The 17,711-nt window shown below is 40.2% G+C and overlaps 1 protein-coding gene across 1 annotated transcript in view; it reads left to right on the top strand.

Annotated features, from left to right (window-relative positions):
* KL (klotho) overlaps window positions 1-17,711 on the top strand; it is a 308,577-nt gene that overhangs the window by 244,780 nt on the left and 46,086 nt on the right. The window lies entirely within an intron of this gene.

Here is a 17,711-nt window from a genome sequence, read left to right as displayed (position 1 = left end):
AGGGGAAGGAGCTGTAGAAAGGGGGCTAGGATGTGGTGGGAAGTGGTTGTGGGTTGAGGCTAGACAGGTAAAGGTGTAAACCACACTTCAATAGTGCAGTGTTTATATATAAGCATGTGGATATTATAGCCCTCAGCAATAAGAAAGCTCATCTATCTATCTAGCTTAAAGATATTGTTTAAAAATAATGCTATGTATCTTTGTAAAGACCACTATCACCCGTGAGGGTATCCTGGTGCTTAGCTGTATTTGAGCCTATCCCTGCCTATGGTAGCTTAGTTAATTGAAAAGCCAGGTCTTCAGCTTCTTGCGAAGTGCAAGGACGGAGAAGGAGGCCCTGATATGCAGTGGGAGGATACTCCACACTTTAAGAGTCATGTAAGAGAACACCCGTCCTGATCTGGGTGAGTGTGCATGAGATGTGGCATTAGGAGTCCTCTAGAGCAGAGGTATCTGGGTGGTTGGTGGCAGGAGCTGCAACTATTCAGGTAGGTGAAGCCTAAGTTTTGCAGTGCTCTGAATGCGTGTATGAGGAGTTTGAAACAAGCACATTTGTATATCGGGAGCCAATGGAGCTTCGTGAGGTGTGGTGTGATGTGGGTTTTGTAGATAGATAAAATGCACAGCTTAAATTAGTAAGATAATAATTAAATGTCTATATGTACACAACATATGTGAGCACTGAAAGTAAGTTTGAAAACCATGCAAGCAGGACGTACAGACTCAACTTGATTTACAAGTATAACTGTAGCCCTCAATTAAAATACATACCAGCATGACACACAGGAGTAGAGTTATACATGCACTTCATCGCTTGCATGCTAAAATGAAGATAAATGTATAAAGAACGGTTTCTAATGGACGCACTCTGGTAGGCTGTGAATTGGCAGCAGTCAGATAAACAAAGGGTACTATACAGCATTAGCTGGAGACAGAAAATGATAAATCTGGAATGTGCTGTGCTTTGTGTTCACACCAAGAGCTGTAAAAGATGTCCTATCACAAAGGCAACACTAACGTAATAATAAAGGGAAAAGAAAAATACTGGGACTAAAGGGAACTATATTAGGAGCGGATGTCCTCTGTGTGAAAGAGTAAAATGCAGTCACTCAAAGTGAAGTTAGCCAGTGGCTGATTTAGGCTGACCCATTGCCCCACGCTGTATGCCTTAATGAGAGGAAGCAAAATGTGAATGACAAAACAGACCAATGGAGGAAGAGAGCTGACCGAAAGCCCCATTAAATGAAAATATTATGCATATTATGTTAGTGAAATCAAAAGGTGTGGGCTAATGCCAAACCTAAACAAGTGGTCATTCAGGCGGGCAGCTATGATAGATTTAGAAAACAAATGTACACCACCTTCCCCTGGTATGTTTCATCCAATAGGATACATTGCAAAGTCTCATTGAGATAGACATTTCATACTTGAAAATGTTAGAGCTAGAGCATAATTGTAGCCTAGGACATATGTATCAATAGTTCGGTAGGGGCAGAGGTACTGGGGCTAGGTAGTCTAATTAACCCTCCGTACCCCAGTTGTACCTGTCTCTTACTATCACACCAGGAGATTAGGGTCCCATTTTCCTTGTTTGTATTAGGGCTCTGGATTCCTTTGCAATGCCACTGTTTGGAGCTGCCTTACTGACATCAGCACTGAAAATACCTTAAATGAATGTTGGATTCAAATGTGGAAAGCTACTCTAAGAGCATGTTGCAACTGGAGCCCGTCTTCGCAATTGCCCTCTTCATTCAACCTCTGCAGTCTTTCGCACAATTGTCTTTCTCTTGAGTTTCGCCTTGAACTGAGCCCTGGCTGCCATGTGTGCCCTGGGAAAGCACGTGGTATGTTTGGTTGTTAATGGAAATTAAAAAGTTTGAATTAGCTTGTGTTTATTCAGACTGAGATGGGTCTTTACATTTTTAGCTCCACGTATAGTGAAAAGTTGTTTATGTTAAATTATAAAGTTTTCAGATGGGTCTCATTTTATGGATGTGTAGTATAAATGATTCCACTTCTAGCGTTGTGTTGTTTGTTTGGGTATATCATCACAATCCGACATTGAGGGGTATAAAGCAGGCCCCTGCAGTCCGTCGGGTAGGGAAAAACAGCCTTGGTAGTATCACTCTAAGTAGGTCAAACCTTTTAATGCTTCAGAGCTTGCATGCCACAAATAAATTGACAGTAGTGCCAACAGGGGCTGTAAATAAGGCTGAACATAGAAGCAGGTGGAAGGGGCCTCTGCATATTTTTTTGAAGATGCCCACTGCTCACCTGTATATGAGGCCTTTAGAAATCAGATTTCTGAGAGGTCTCCTGGGAGGCTGGCTTGCTGTATATCTAACTCGAATGCCAGACTGGCCTGTCGGGCATTCGGGTACTCTGGCACTGCTCAATGGGTTAGCTTAAAGGGGCCAGTATGTGGGCTGTTTTTTGGTTCTGTGATGGTTCACTGGATCAAAGAAAATGGCTCACACTAAGGCATTTGGCCTTACTGGCAGTGCCGGAGTGCCAACTTTCAAGGCCAGTCCAATACTGTATATCTCTTGAAAAGTCCAGTCATTTTTTATTTTTTATTATTTAGCCACTTGTTCTTTGATGTATCAGAGACATAAAATATATGAACACAAACATATGAAAGTCCTAAAAAAGAATAATGTAAGGGTAAATATTGTAAAAATATGGCACTACTTAAAATTAATAATGATGGAGCAAACTAGAAATTTAAGCCACAGGGACCTTCTCTGTTACTGGTGCTCTCAACCCATAATCAGACAGCACATGGTCTAGCGAGCGTGTTGCAGTCAAAGCCAAAGACTTCAAATCCTTTAGTAAAGGTCTCAGATCCACCCTGTACCTATTCAAGGATGGAAAATGGTGGGCTGACCTGGCTGCATCCTGGATTCAAATAAATATTAAGTGCCACCAATAGACACAACTGGTATCCAAATCCTAAACAAATGCGGGGAGTTTCCACTTAATAGTAATTTTTTTATATGATTTGTATTCCACATTTGGGCCACTCTCAACCACTGAAAACTAAAGGAGTTATTAATGCTAAATGTAATGGTACTCAATAAAACCAACTCAGAAAGATGGAACATTAACCTGACCTTGCTAAGATTCAACTATGTCACATACAGATCATAGCATGTGCCATTGGTGAGAATTTAAAAGAAGCAATACATGCCATTGGGGGAAGAAGGGTGAGGTACTGCAGAGTTCCAGGGCCATACAGAGGAAAATGGACAAAGGCAGAATTCTTTTGAAGGCCATGGAATTCCGAGATAATATTCACTGAGGTATAATACATGATGACACCATCACTCTTCCCACAAACTGCTTAAATCCTTGGTGTGTTGCGCTGCGATATGAGGGCTAGGGTGTTTTAAACATGAATAATAAAAGTAAAATTGCCAGTGAAAAATTAAACACATCGAAAAGTAAGCTGTTATACTGTACTTGGAGTGGTAAAAGGCTTTTGTCATTCTTCAGCTCGGCATGGATGGCACTTCTTATTCCTATGCTTAAAGACTTTGCTGTAAAAATGGCAAAAGGCATTGTCACTGTAGTTCAGCGTAGATGGCACTGTGTTAATGCTATGCTTAAAATCTGCTGGAGAAACAGATGTTTGAAGTGAGCAGAATGAGAGTGTCAGTGGTGTTGTAGGGTGCTCCTTATAAAGGAGCTACTCTCCACCTAAACTTGGGAGCACTTCCCTGCTGTTGGACCTGACAGCCTTATGGTGGTCATCTCCCAACTTTTTGCCTGCCTCCCTCCATTTTTCTGCCGCTGTTTTTGCTAGTTTAAGGACGCTGCCCCATTTACTACCACTGACCAGTGCTAAAGTTCTTGTGCTCTCTCTTCTAAACATGGTAACATTGGCTCCTACATAATTGGCATATTTAATTTACCTGTAAGTCCCTAGTAAAGTGTATCAGAGGTGCCTAGGGCCTGTAAATTAAATGCTACTAGTGGGCCTAAATCACTGATTGTGCTACCCACATACATATCCCCTTAATCATGTCTCGGGTCTGCCATTGCCAGGAATGTGTGCGCGGTTTCACTGCCACTTCAACTTGACATTTAAAACTACTTGCCAATCCTTAAACTCCCCTTTTTCTACATATAACTCACCCCTAAGGTAGTCCCTAGGTATCCCACAGGTCAGGGTGCAATATAAATAAAAGGCAGGACATGTACGTATGTGGTTTACATGTTCTGGTAAGGAAAAACTCACCAAGTCGTTTTTCACTACAGTGAAGCCTGCTCTTCTCACAGGCCAGCATTAGAAATGACATTATATACTTTTAAGTGGAAGATTCTGATCTGAAAGGAGTATCCCTGTCATGTTTAGTATGTCCAGAATGGTAATATAAAATCCTGGTTACTGGCGAAGTTGGATTTAAGATTACTATTTTATAAATGCCACTCTTAGGAAGTGGCCATTTCTCTACACTTACCGCCTTCTGTGCCTTACAGACTGTCTCCAATCCAAGTCTGGGCTGTGCTGGTTGACAGCTCCCCTTGTGTATTCCATCCAGACAGCCATAAACACAGGACACTCAGTCACATCTGCATTCATCTGCATACTGAATGGGTCTCCCTCGGCAGGAAGGGTGGAGGGGCTCTCACTTACACTTCAATTGCCAGTGGCCTGGCCCCACACAAAGGACTTATAACCCCTACAGGAATCCTGACGGACAGGGCTGGTTTGAAAGGAGACCTTGGGCACTTCAAAACCACTCTTTGAAGTTTCCCCTACTTCAAAGGCATTTCTGGGTGTATATATACTGGGTCTGTGACCCTCGATTATTAGACACTTCTGGATCTACAACTGGACTCTGTCAGAGGGACTGCCTTGCTGCCAAAGGAATCATCTGAAATGCTTTGCTGGAAGGACTGCTGCCCTTCTATTTGCTCTGCTGTCTACTGTGCCCTGACTCTGCTGAAAGGACTCTGCCTAGAGTTCTGCAGTTGGCCAACCACTTTTTTTAAGGGTGCACAAACTGCTTTGACTGATCTGCTAAATATGGGAGAGTATTTGATATACAAGCTGTGGAACTATGTGGTCACTCCTCGGAGTACAACAAGAGTATCTCTGATTTGTTAGTTGTGAGGTAGGGATCCGAAGACTAAAGTTTGACCTGAGTGGTTGAAAGAAACCCAAACAGCTTTTTGTCTTGTTTACGAGGAGAAAGTTAGCAATATGGTGCACAAGATTGTTTAGAAGCAGTAAGCTGCGCAGAAGTTGTATTTTAAAGGGAAGAAAGGTGCAAAGCACATTGAGTTGAATGATGGTGTTTGGGTTTTGGTTAACAAGCATTTAAAGGTACGGTAAGAGACATCATGATGTAGGTTTCCGTTAAGGTCTCGAAAATCGAATGTTGCTGCAAGGTAAATGTTGATGGGGCATTTGGTTTGTGTGATGGAGGAACTGGTGATTATAAGCGAGCACACAAGTTTAGTTGGTAGTTTGGAATTTGATTGGTCTACTTGGATTGGACATTCATTAAGGTCAGAGGTTGTGGTGACACTGTCAGAGTTTTCTGATGAAAAACCTCTTGGTGGGTGTTTTACCTTCCTTTTCTCGGGGTTAGCTTAATGATGATGCTAGGTGTCGAGGCGCAAGTGTGTCATGACATCAGGATGTTTTGTACCCATTCTGTCAGAGTGCCTATTTAGTTTTCTCATTATCTGTTTTATTTTAATTTATTGTATGGGGAAGGTGGTGTGGTAAGAGATTGATGGGAATGATGGCTGGGTACTTTCAATTCTACCCATGCCTACATTTTATTCAATTATTTGTTAATTCTTCAAAGTCCAGAGCATTGCTGTCTATTCTGCATTTCCAGGAAGTCTACTATGTGGTAACGTAGACTTGATATATTCATAATTTATCTTCAGTTTTATGATATCGATATAGGCATTATGTAAGGAGTCTTTGTATGGAGCAATAAAGCAGACGGATGGCATAACCTCAATAACTTTCATATCATGGACATGATTCAGATTGATAGGAGAAAAATGACAGCGTTTAGAAGTAGTATAGTAATCTTTAAGGAAAAGGGTGAACAGTCAGTTTTGCTATATCAGACAATGTCTCCCTGTTCATAAGGATTATATAATCTCCACAGTACTACCTCCTATTGGTTAAACAAGTTCCCTATTCAACTTTGTTTTCAGTCTAACAATACGCTATAATGTAGAATTTTGATATAAAATATTTAAATTGTGGATAGCTCACCTGAAAACAATTCGTGGGGAGGTCAATGACAGAGGTATTTCAGAGACTGGCAGAGAGTTACAACTTGACTGCTACTGTTCTGTGGGTTATACTTTGCAGCTTTTCTCCAAATTATGGTCTATAGTTTCGATTACCTAGAGATGTTAATGTATTTAGAATTCCTACAAGATGGTTGTATTGCAGAAACTATTACTCAAGGTAATGTAGCTGGTGTGTATGCCAATAGACATGGAGCTTTCTTGCGGCTCTTCCCACATAGTCAAATGGCTGTTTGTACAATATATACACGATCACCTCAAAAAACTCTCTTGAAATATCAGGCCTTGGGAAGGGTCCTAATTCACTGGTAAAATAGAACTATGTTTTCGCAAGTATGTCCATTTTAGTATATTGACTAATGAGAGCAGCATTTCATAATTAAGAATGAGTTATTCAATAAAACAAACGGAGAATACATTCATCTTTCATTTCTCACAAATACTGTTATGTAATTGTACTGATGAATAAGGGGTTGGTGGAAATTTCTGTAATGCATAAGCTAAATTAAATTCAATTAGATCACTTCAAACCTGCAGGGGGTAGTGCATCATCCAGAGACGTCTTATTTCCTGGGCAACTCGAAATATGCCTGCCTTATCTTATATTCATACACCTACAATTCATACCTACAATCATTCAATCTATTACTTACTTATTGTGGTTCAATCACAGAACCATAGAAACATCATTCAAATATGCATCCAGAAAACAAATCACAATACAATTCATTGATACAATGTGAATACAAATTTCATCAAGAAAATGTTACTAGCATAACATCTTCACAGGTTTCTTTTCATATACGAGTTACAGAAATATCTGTTGCAAATGAATCCAAAAGAAAATAATAACAATGATAAAAATATTCATACACAACCTGCACTTTAACGTTTTGAAAATTAATTTAATTCTGTGCTTTAAAAAAATTGCACTGCAAACATTAAGTTTCAAACCATTTTTAATTATGTCTAGAATTAACGTTGACAGCTCTTTCCTGTATCTTGTAGAAGGAGGTATTAATATTATTTATTTCAGATGCCTTTGATTCATCACTTCTGTTTCCAGAAATCTGATATTTTATTATCAATAAATTACTATTCCACAATTTTGGCAATGCCTTGTGAGTTACCTTGCCTTACAACATTAAAAATACAATTCAAGTGTTTGCACTTACTTTCAGCACTAAGGGCCATATGTATGAGCTTTGTGGCACAGTCAGCACAGCAAGTCACCATGTTCGCTCCCTGAGTCACAGGGAAAGGGCAGGAATGTGCTGTTTTTATCCAATATGGCGTATTCCTATCCTTTCCCTCTGTGCTGGCACCCTTTTCCCAACGTACTTCCATTGCAGGTACCCTTGCATAATGGTGCAAGGGTGCCTGTGTTGCATGCAGGATTATTTGTGTGCAGGAAGGGACATCTTCCTGCACAAAAACAATCCTGAGAGGCGTTTTTCTCTTTCTATGTGTACAGCAGGATGCAGACACATAGAAAGAGGAAAAAACAAGGAGAAATAAACATATTTCTCCTCATTATGCCTCGTCTGGGGTGGTGTATCTTTTTGGTGCGTCCTCAGGTTTATAAGTTCTCATCAATCTAGAAATGCATCAAAATTCATGAATGTTGCGTGGGAACACCCACCCAACACCCATGTAAACATCTCCCTGGTGCAGAGTAATGTAACGTAGCGATTTGCATTGTGTTACTTTACTCAAGGTAGCCTTGCATGCCTTCATAAATCTCACTTAAGGTTTGCTTTGCTCATTGCGTGGTGCAAGAGCCATGCAAACCAGGCCATAAAAATGGCCCTCAGTTTCCATATAAGTGACGTTTGTCATTTATTTCACTGAACTATATTTGATCTTGTCAGAATGGATGCAGGCATAATTGGTTTTTTCATTATCATGTAGTGTCAAATTAGTTTCAGTGTCAAATACTTGATTAGCTATTAGTTCAGTTTCTGCTGTACCTTGTTTAATCTTCATTCCAATTGAAGAATTTGCCTTAGCAACATAATCTTTTTTCTTTGCAATTGTGTTACTTTTCCTGTCAAGACCTCTGTTAGCTTGGCACAGGGCAGTAAGGCTTATCAAAAGAGACAGTGTGTAAACTATTTGTGCAACACACACACTTAGCAAAACAAAGAAAACATCACAAAAAGACTCCATACAGGTTCAGAAAAATAGAGAATATTTATCTGAATAAAACAAAAACAAAATAACAAAATAACAAAAATCCAATCAGTAGTAGCTGAGAAGTCCCTAGCGGTCAAAAGGTTACTTCAGGTCACGAAAGACTGGTGCAAATCCAAAGATCAGGTCGACCCAATGGGGGGTACCCATGCAGGGTCCACTGTAAAAGTACTTTTGATGGAGCAAAGTGTAGATGTCGAGGGCACAATGCATTGGTTCAGATCTGGGCAGTTGAGTAGATGCGACGTTGCCGAGCCTCGCAGTCAGGTCCCACCTCGGCACTGAACTCTATTGAAATGAATGCAATGTGTCGTCATCGAGCTGTGCAGGGTGTGAATCCGCTGTCATTGAGCAGCCTCTGCGTCGTTGTCAAAGAATGATGCAACGGAATTTCTCCTGCAGTTGATGCGATTCATCAGTTTTTGCAGAAATTAGCTGCAGAACCCACTTCTGAGGCCCAGAGCTCATAGGTGGCACCTCAGAGAAGGGTAGGACTCAGACAAGGCAGAGTCCATCAGTACCAGCAGAAATGTGGGAAGTCTTTTGTGTCACTGAGACTTCAGACAACAGGAGGCAATCCAGCAAGCTCTTGGAGGCCACTTGGAAGGAAGCCAGAGTCCTTCCAGCAGAGTCAGGGAGCAGCAGGCAGCAGGGAAATAAGCAGAAAAGCAGTCCTTCTAGAAAAGGAGTCCAGTTGAGTTCTTTAAACAGCACAGCAGTCCTTCTGACAGAGGTTCAGTTTAAGATCAAGAAGTGTCTGATTTTGGAGAGTCAGAGACCCAGTATTTATACCCAAATGTGTCTTTGATGTGAGGATGACGTCAAAGGATCTCTCTGTTGAAGTGCATAAAGATCCCTTACAACCCAGTCCTGCTGCCAGTCTATCTATGGATGGTAATCAGTCCTTTGTGTGGGGTCTGGTCAATACCCTTTGAAGTGTAAGTGTGAGCCCCTCCTGCCCAGGAAGACCCATCAGTATCCAGATGAATGCAGATGCAGTTGAGTGTTCTGTGTTGTGGCGGTCTGAAGGGAATGCACAAATGTAGCTATCACCTAGCCCACCCCAAACGTGTATTGGAGGCTGGCTGTCAGGCATACAGAGCAGTAAATACAGAGAAATGCCCACTTTCTAAAAGTGGCATTTCTAAAATAGTAATGTTAAGTCCGACTTGACCAGTAAAGTGGATTTATCATTACAATCCAAGGATATGAAACATGACAAAGCTGCTCCTTTCTGATCAGGAATTGCATGTTAGACGTATGTTAAGGAATTCCCAATGCTAGCCTATGAGGGGAGTAGCCCTCACAGCAGTGAAAAATTCACTCCCAGGACATGTAAAACAAAAAGATACTTCTCCTACCTTTAACTTACATAGCATCCTTCCCTTATGGTTACTTAGAGCCCACCTTAGAGGTGACATATGTAATAAAAGGAGAGTTTAATGCTTGGCAAGTAGAACATGCCAAGTCAAAGTGACAGTAAACTTCAAACACAGGCCCTCCAATGACAGGTCTGAGACAGGTTTGAAAGGCTACTTAGGTGAGTGGCACTATCAGTGCAACAAGCCCACTAGTAGCATTTGAAAGAGATTGTTTGGTGTATGGTATACCACTTTACAAGAGTTGTACTAGTAATTCAGATGTGCCAAATAGGTATTCATCAATGTCATCAAGTTTAGGAGGAGGTAGCTCATGGACGTTACCACTGGTCAGCAGTGGCAAAGTGTTTACCATCCTAAGGCCAACAAAAAGAAGGTTAGAAGAAGAGGAGGAAGAAGGGAAAATGTTTGGGGTAACCCTGCAAAAAAGGTCAATTTCCAACATGAGGTCCATTATTTTTAGTCTCAGTGTAAGAGTTGAGTAATCAGATAAAAAGTCTGTCAATTGGCCTCTGTATGTTTCATATGACCCTAGCAGTTAAAGAAATAATTCATTTGTGGTCTGTGATTAAGAGAACAGGATTAAGATAGTTTACTTTTTCAAAATATATTCACAAGGAATGACCAAATGTTTCAAATATATTTCTTAAATATGTATGTTCACTGTCCTGGCTAAAATTCTTAGAACAGTTTCAATTATGATTCAGGTCACTAATAAAAGTATTGTTCATATTGGTAAACTCTTCTGAATATTTCTCAGGTATATATAATAATTACTAATGATATCATTATTGACATTAGTTCAGGGATACATCTACATGAGGTGCTACTTGTAGAGATCAGCCTGTAATATAATTAATTTTACTGTACCCTTACACTCACAAACCCTCGCTCTACAGAATCCAGTAAAAACACCCTAACGCAGTGAGCCGCATATCTCCTACAATCCAACCTGGCCTCAATGTTTTTCACTTTTAGTTTCTCTAGATCTTCTCTTTTGTTTCTCCCTTCTGTACTGGCTCTCCATGACCTATCACAACATAAGTTTACTTAGATTGCTCACTATATGGTTCACAGTTAATATGACCTAATCAATGCATATGATACTTGTTGGGACATTTTCAGGACTCTTAAGTCAAACTAGGTTTGGTAGGCTCAGGCTGTGACAACATCCTTATGCTGTCAGTCCTCCTTCATCCTGTGCTGGTTGAAACCAAATCAAGTTTTTTCATATTCACATTGGTCTTCATTTTCAGCATGCAGTAAAAAATATCAGTGGCTCCTGCACAAGCTCAGGCTTCTTTTAATTAGTAAATACACAAATGGAATTTTTACCCTCTTGTGAGGATGGCTGAGTGGACTGTTCTTGCAGTGCCTCTCCTTGTGATTTGACTAACCTGTTCATCCAGGCATGTGACAGGTTTAGTTTCAATGTGTTTCAATGGGTTTAGGGTTCCTGTCCTCCTAAAGTCGCAATTGCACAAGACCAAGACCCTGGATATGTTTGTGCTATGCAGCACTGGTTTGTACTATGTGGTACAGTAGGGGCAGCGCCGCTCAAGGCATTGTGTTCCTATGCATTGACCCCCAAGCAGGAAGTGCCAGGTGTCTGCCTCAGCCTGGCCAACATTTTGTGGTCTCCTGTAAGTACGCGTGCAAAAAAACAGTCAGTAATGTATCAGCAACTCCATTCTGGTAGTGACCCGAGAGGATCTCAAGTCACATTGCATGTGGTCTTGTGGATCTTGGTTTGCTGGATTCTCCTTTCCCCAGGCACACCTTTGCACCTAAACAAAGTTATGGGCACACCTCAGATCTCAATGGTAATAATCAGGCATTGATCAATGTCCTGTCATATGATAGGGGAGGCCTTCCTCTTTGGAACATGTCAGGTGGATAAAACCTCCTGAAATCAGTCAGTGCCACAAACTTCTAGGTGCTAGTTTATCTTAGCAGAAAAACTGCAAAACATGCCTGTCTTAGCTGAAAAACCTCAAAACATGCACTTAGCCAACATAAATGCTTCACAGTCACTGCCATTACCAATTCTCAGCACTCACTGTGGGACACCTAAGTCACTCAGACCTCACTTTTTTGCATATGTAGTGCAGATCTTCACCGAGTGGCAGTGGGAGTCTCAATTCATGGCTTCCTTGGCTTTTTCAATATCCCCCTCTTCCTGACTGCATCTTTTTTTATGTAATGGTACTTATAACCTGGCTGACAGTAGAATGTCTCAGGTTTCTTGTTAAGAGGAGTTGGTGAATATCTCAGCCCTTGCCACTGGTGAGGAATCCTATATTCTGATAGAGAAATTGTGACACACTGACTGGGAGCTCTGCCCCATCCTTATACTAAACTTTCAGACAACAATTGTGTATTTCAGCTTAGGGACTAGTCTTTGTTTTGGCGTGTTCACAGAAAGGTGGAGTAGAGTTGGGAGTTTCCTGTCAGGAGACACTCAAAACAAGGACAATAAAAAGGAAGAGGCTTTCTCATGTAGCCCCTGTGAACTTGTAAGGAATGTACTTTCTAGTGGACAATGTTTCAGAGACAATAAGGAAATTTCCCTGAGGACCTTCTATCTCCTCTTCTGCATGCCTTTAAATCCACCCCATTACAAAGGATCTCAGCAATGTCCTGGAGATGCTCTGCAATTCATGTTGCTGCCTGCGGCTCTATCCACTCTCCATCTAGGATACCACTCAGATTTAGTAAATTGAAATGGATTCCTGTGCAGTCACAGACACACTCCAGTCACAACCACTATACATGGAAGTAATACATACCCATGTGTCATTCAAGTCCCACATCATTGGAACAAAGGACTCAGTTGCAAATGACTAGCAGCCCAATTTAAAAATCCAGGATAGGCCAGTAGGTGACTCTTCCTGGTATAAGACAAGTGAAAAGGTGGGTCCTGACACTATATTCCAGCTAGTGACACCTCTATCAGTTCTCAGTAGTATGGTGAGCTGATGGTAGGCATGCTCATTAAAAAAGCGTACCCATGTTGTGCCCATCAAGCCCACAGAACTCAGCCGATCTGGGTCCTACTCCATGACACAGGAAGCCCTGAATGTCCACACATTTGCTGTGTGGGCTGAGGTGAAACTCAGAAATGCATAATTGTTTCCAAAATAAATTGAAACCAGAGGCACACATTCTCCAGAGCCATGCAGGGGACCTTTTCCATCCGAAAAATAAATTAAAAGTAATTCTGAATCAAAGCTGAATGGACATAATTAGCCTTTAGTGTTCTAACTTTACACAACATTATTTTGAATAATGAAGTAAATAACATATCAAGTTAATAACTCATCTGTTTCTGGTGCTCAGAAGTTTTGCGCCCAGAGTAGGAGTCCAGCAGATTTTTGTAGCTTCGGAGCCAAACAGTGAGGAGGTTTACAGAGTAATGCTTTACAGCAAATGAGTAGAGAGTAAAGCACAGAACCAGAAGGAAAATCACAGGTAGGAAACACAGAGGATTGTAGAAAGGAACAAGCACTAAATACTTCTTCAGGTGTAAGTATTTGTTCTTCAAACACTATCTCACTCTTCAGGTCTGATGTGCAATTCTTAAAGCACATTCCTACTGAATGTGAGTCTTACATGTTGTATCCCAGTGTTACTCACTGAATGTGATTTTCAAATAATGGAGCACACACTCATGGTTTCACTTATTTGGTGTGATAAGTGTGGAGTGCAGTCTTACTCTTCACTGTTGTCAATAGTCTATTGACTTTTGAATCTTGCAGCATGAATATCATCCCAAAGTCCTAAATTGTAACTCCATTGAATTCTTTACTCTGAGATTTCAGCTAAGGCACTGCCTATAGACTAAATGGTCATGAATTTAGCTGGGGAGTATGCTGACGCAAAGCAGCTAAAAGGCCATGGCCAGGAATTCAAAGTATGCTTCTGCTCTGAAAGATCAATTTAAAATGGTGAAGTTACCAAAGAGATAATATGCCATTGCATGTTCTCCACCAGTGCCCTGCTTCAGGGGTGCAAACTCATGGTTAAAGTAAGACTGGAGGTGGATAAAAATGGACAGTGAAGAAATAAAGGTTTGCGATTGAAAAACAGCAATTGAGAGCACAGAAGTGGGAAGAGTCATTGTCTTCCTAATATGATTGCATCCAGATGGAATTGGAAACAGGCAGTAAAACAGGAGTTTGAAGGCCCACAGTCCATCAGTGTGGATCTCGTCCTGGGAAATGTTCACTGTACTGTACTAAAAGGAGCACTCCCCATGGTAAAGTATAGGAAAATGTCATTGTTATTGTTATTGTAAACTAATTGTATTTATTTATTTTAAATGTAGAAGAAAAGAAAAAATAGCACTATTGCATTAGTTTTTAATTAAATCTTTCTAATTAATTTAAATATATTACATGTAATTCAAATATTTTGCTGAAGTGTAAATTAAATAAATTCCCACCTAAAGTTTAAAAAATACATGTGCATATATTAATAATGATTGAAAGTGATTTATTGGATTATTTAAATGCAATGCAATTATATTCTAATAAAAGTAATGTTTATTAATTCAAAAAGATTGTTGATGTATATTTCATTTTCCAGCGTTGAATTATATTATTTATGTTTAACTGTTTTAACTCATTGATTTTAATTTAGCTTTAATTCCCTTCCGTCAATAGTGTTTATTGGAGGAAGTTTCAGTACCCGTGTTTTGCCATGACTAATGTTGGACTCACTCCAGCTCTAGGCTGGAGTAATTTACCACTATTTTAGGTCCATTTGTGGCCGTATTAACTTTATAAGTGCAGTTTGGTAATAGCAATGGGCTTACCCATTTGTGGATGGGTGCCTGTTCCTTCCTAAACCCCTCCTGAGGTCTCACTAACCCCCTCCTTGCTCTTCCCTAAATCCATCCCATTTAGTAGTAAGTATACCCCTTTTTCCATCCACTCTTCTGAAGATCCCACATAAGAAAGACAGGAGAGATGGAAGTGAAGCTTTACATTTATAGGTTTGTGAGTAGAATGTTTAATACTTTAAAAGTACTACTGTAGTACTACTAAATTACCTCAACATGCAGTTTGTGAATAGGCCCTGATATAATTACTACCCATAAAAATATTGCTTTTATTATTATCTTCGTAAACTTAAAAAAATATAATTGTAGCAGTTCATTACCTTGATACCTCAATGACATTTTTGGCTGGCTAGTCTTTTGTCCAGGATACAAGAGCATTCAACAGAGGTTACACATAGAAGCAATCCAGGAATACAAACGTTATTTGGAATTCAGTGGGTTATACTAATGTGTCTTTTGTCCCAGCCAAAATTCCTTTCTGAAAGTTCTCCAGCAAGTGCATCATGAAAGTCAAGATGTTGGAACCTTCAACTTTTTTTGGGACTTCCATCTTCCAAATTTGGAACACCTTTGCATTTTATTCTAGTTACAGAATTATGTAATGCCTCTCATACCTTGTGATATCACTTGTAGAATTTATTGAGGGGTCTCAATCTCTACTTTATGGGTGTTGACTTCGCCAAACACTTTACTGGATTCTTGCTTTAATAATTCCAGGTTAAGTTTGCCTTGGTCCTACAAGGTGCTCTGATTGCTTAACGTGCTGTTGAATGCAATAATGGTCTATAAGACGAACGTCTGGTTTCTCTCATTCTGAACTGTAAATCTTCACGTCTGTTTTCAAAGATTCTTTTGAACTTTGTGCTGTTTTTTAATGCCATTCTTGGATTGATGTCCATATTCATTTTTCTAGTTTCTATTTTGAACATGATAATTCTCTTTATACTTGGTCTCCCCTTTTAAATACTGTTTTGGCATAGGATGCATCAAGGTCAAAGCCAGAGCATTCCCTGTGATAAATCTAAAATCAAATAAATGAGGACGAGCTTGATTTTTGGATTTGCTTTAATTTCTCTATAGAGTATCTGTCACTTGTGATTTGACTCAAATGTGAGTTGCTCTTCAGTCTGTCATCAGGGCCTTGATTAGCTCTATAAAACACTAGGAGGCATCAGGAGCTCCCGGAGGTCCAGATCACCTTTTTCCTACCACGGTGCATTTTGCAACACACATGAACAATCTATCCCCTCAATGCAGACACCCTTGCACTATGGTGCATGAATGCCTGCGTTGGCTCAGGCAGCTTAATTCAGTGCCGGTGCAGGGGGAAACGCAGGGGTGTGCCGTATTTAGCGCATCCCTGCATTTCAAAAGTGGCGCGGCGCTGCTATTTTTAGTGCAGCACCGAGCTACACCACTTTTGCATAAATCTGGGCCTAAGTTTTTAATAAAACACAGGCCACTCAAAGTTTCTCCTTGATAATACAGATAACTGACATAATCTCTGCTCATGAAATCACAGAGATGAATTCACCTATATTTCTATTCTTGAAATTAGAAAGATTCTCTCAGAATTTTATTTCTGATAAATGCAAATTGTGACCTCACAGGGAATTGGTCTAATACTTACCAGTGCACCAAAAGGCAGCAAATGCATATAAAAAAATGTAATATGACCATCAGAAACATTGCATGGCTAGATAGAACCCTGGATGAAGAAAATAAGAATGTATTTCTAGCAGCAGAAATTTATTTGAACTGAAACATTAAACAAGAACATAATCAGTGAGGAATTTAATAGCCACAGAAATACTACGGACACTTTCTATACAATGCATTGTAGTAGTGTTGTAGATAAGTCAGGTCTTTACAGGTCTTTGACGAGGATACACGTCAGATACTCTCCCCCTAAAATATGAAGTACCTCAAGGATCGTCGTTGAGCCCTAGTCTTTTTTATTTGCATATGCAGATATCATCCATCCCTTCAGGATTTTAATAATTTCTTATGCAAGTGATACTCAATTGGTCTTCCCTCTCCTCCTCATTAGGCACTTGTTTAGAGAAAGCTGCCTGGTACATGAATAGTTCGTACTTTAAACTAAATGGAGACAGAATGGAACTGATGATCCTTGGAAACAATCCTAACTCCCTTATGAGTCTGGGCTGGTCGAGTTATTTAGGTCCCCCTCCTGCCCAAAAAACATCCAAAAAGAGCCTATGAATGTGGCTTGATAAATCCTCGATTTTTGATTTCTAAATAGTAAAGCTTGCATCCATCTGCTGCGGCATGCTCAGGATGCTCTGAAAAACTTCTCAATTTTCTTCTTCTACTTCGAAGAGGTTGGTGATCCAGGCTCTCATTCTTTCCTGCCTGCGCTGTGGCAACTTTCTCTATATATAGGAGCTCCAATAGCCACAATACGGAAACTGCAGGGAGTACAGATTTCCACCCCTCGGATACTGTACAACATACCCAGACATCATTCCTCCAGAAGAGCCTTGAGCTCCCTCCATTGGCACCCGGTAGGCGAGAGGATAAAATTTAAATCAGTTTGTATCACCCACATGGCACTCTTTGACAAAGGGCCTATTAACTCTTGTTCCTTGCTATCTTCATATTTCCCCAGAAAACTTTGCGATCCTCTAGCGCATATTTGGCCAAAGTACCTACAGTTAGAAGGCAAAAATATGGAAGGTGCTCCTATGCCTATAATGCGGCTACATTATGGAACAGCCTTCCCCATTCTCTGCAAACAGCCAAAAATTAACTTCCTTTTTGCGAACTGTTAAAGACTTGGCTATTCCAGAATAGTCCTCCCTAATTCCCTCTAACTAGTCCTCAGACCTACTCAGTGGGTTCTGTACTGCTTAGAAATTGAAATATTATTAACAGAGTAATAAAGCATGTATAATGAAGAAGAAAATGTTAAAGTTGAATATTTTAAAATGTTCTAGAAATGTGAAGAAATATGAAAATGGAGGCTAAAAATTAAGTTAGAACCCTGAAAA

The sequence above is a fragment of the Pleurodeles waltl genome, chromosome 8 (genome assembly GCF_031143425.1).
Source record: "Pleurodeles waltl isolate 20211129_DDA chromosome 8, aPleWal1.hap1.20221129, whole genome shotgun sequence".
Lineage (NCBI taxonomy): Eukaryota > Metazoa > Chordata > Amphibia > Caudata > Salamandridae > Pleurodeles > Pleurodeles waltl.
This window is presented reverse-complemented; position numbering and strand designations above follow the sequence as displayed.